The sequence below is a fragment of the Rhinoraja longicauda genome, chromosome 19 (genome assembly GCF_053455715.1).
Source record: "Rhinoraja longicauda isolate Sanriku21f chromosome 19, sRhiLon1.1, whole genome shotgun sequence".
In the NCBI taxonomy this organism is placed as follows: domain Eukaryota; kingdom Metazoa; phylum Chordata; class Chondrichthyes; order Rajiformes; family Arhynchobatidae; genus Rhinoraja; species Rhinoraja longicauda.
Window position 1 is genome coordinate 9,393,887 of NC_135971.1, and position 2,315 is coordinate 9,396,201.

Below are 2,315 nucleotides of genomic sequence, written 5' to 3' on the forward strand. Positions count from 1 at the left end.
CATCGATAGGAAAGGTTTAGACGGGTATGGGCCAAACATATAATGATTAAACGCACCTGACCCAGTTGCCAGTGGTATTGGGACTTCCCAAAGTTGGGAAACATTTGTCATTATTCCTCTGTAAACCTCACATTACCTTGAGTAGCACTGGTTTTGAAAGATGTTTGTCGACCCTGTGCACATTAACCACTGTCTCCACATAACGTCGGGGCCTTATGTAACCAGTGATAAGCCTGACACACAAAGCAAACACACACTGACCAGCAGCACGCAAACTGTTAATTTGGCCGAAGACAGACACAAGATGCTGGAGTTATCCCAGCGGGACAGGCGGCATTGGTGGAGTATTGCGTACAGTTTTGGTCTCCTAATCTGAGGAAAGACATTTTTGCCATAGAGGGAGTACAGAGATTATTAAGGGGTTGGACACGTTAGAGGCAGGAAACATGTTCCCGATGTTGGGGGGGTCCAGAACCAGGGGCCACAGTTTAAGAATAAGGGGTAGGCCAATTAGAACGGAGATGAGGAAAAACTTTTTCAGTCAGAGAGTTGTAAATCTGTGGAATTCTCTGCCTCAGAAGGTGGTGGAGGCCAATTCTCTGAATGCTTTAAAGAGAGAGCTAGATAGAGCTCTTAAGGATAGCGGAGTCAGGGGGTATGGGGAGAAGGCAGGAATGGGGTACTGATTGAGGATGATCAGCCATGATCACGTTGAATGGTGGTGCTGGCTCGAAGGGCCGAATGGCCTCCTCATGCACCTATTGTCTATTGTCTAAGAGAAGGAGCGAAATGTAAAGAGTGAAATGGATGGAGGGATGTAAGTGAAAAGGAGGTGGAAAAAGGAAAGAGGTGGGAATAAAGAAGAAAAGGGCTTCTCTGTGTTGCAATCTTGGCGTATCCACCTATCACTCGCCAGGCTTTATAGACAATGGACAATAGGTGCAGGAGGAGGCCATTCGGCCTTTCGAGCCGGCACCGGAATTCAATGTGGTCATGGCTGATCATCCACAATCAGTACCCGTTCCTGCCCTCTCCCCATACTCCCTGACTCCTCTATCATTAAGAGCTCTATCTAACTCTCTCTTGAAAGCATCCAGATCAGTCTGAAGAAGGGTCTCGACCCGAAACGTCACCCATTCCTTCTCTCCAGAGATGCTGCCTGACCCGCTGAGTTACTTCACCATTTTGTGATACCAGAGATTTGGCCTCCACTAATTTTATTAGGCCTAATAATTTTAGGCCTTATCCTGGCCCATCTCTCTCCTCTAGTTTTCTCCATCCATCTCCCCCCCCCCCCCCCCCCCCCCACCCCTCCCCCCCCCCACTCCAACTAGTTTGAAGATGGGTCCCGACCCAAAACGTCTTCTTTCCATTCACCTCCCCAGATGCTGCCTGACAATGGCGAGCTCCTCCAGCACATCAAAGGTATTTATTTCACAAAATGCAGGAGTAACTCAGCAGGTCAGGCAGCATCTCAGGAGAGAAGGAATGGGTGACGTTTCGGGTCGAGACCCTTCTTCAGACTGATGTCAGGGGGGCGGGACAAAGGAAGGATATAGGTGGAGACAGGAAGATAGAGGGAGAACTGGGAAGGGGGAGGGGAGGAGATGGACAGAGGTACTGTCTAAAATTGGAGAAGTCAATGTTCATACCGCTGGGCTGCAATTTCCGGTGGGCATTACTATGGCACTGGAGGAGGCCCATGACAGAAAGGTCATACTGGGAGTGGGAGTGGGAGCTGAAGTGCTCAGCCACCAGGAGATCAGGTTGGCTAAGGCGGACTGAGCGAAGGTGTTGAGAGAAACGATCGCCGAGCCTGCGTTTGGTTTCGCCAATGTAAAGAAGTTGACATCTAGAGCAGCGGATGCAATAGATGAGGTTGGAGGAGGTGCAGGTGAACCTCTGTCTCACCTGGATAGGCTGTTTGGGTCCTTGGATGGAGTTGAGGGGGGAGGTAAAGGGACAGGTGTTGCATCTCGTGCGGTTGCTGGGGAAATTACCGGGGATGGGGTGGTTTGGGTGGGAAGGGACGAGTGGACCAGGGAGTTACGGAGGGAACGGTCTCTGCGGAACGCAGAAAGGGGAGGGGATGGGAAGATGTGGCCAGTGGTGGGGTCCCGTTGTAGTTGACGGAAATGTTGGAGGATGATTTGTTGGATCTGCTGGCTGGTGGGGTGGAAGGTGAGAACTCCTCCAGCACATTGGTCCTTGCTCAAGTTTCCAGCACCTGCAGTCTCTTGGCACTCTCTCTCCATCCTGATCAAGTTGACCGGTCCAAAACGGTGTTAATTTAGCGCCAATTATTATTTTCTTCC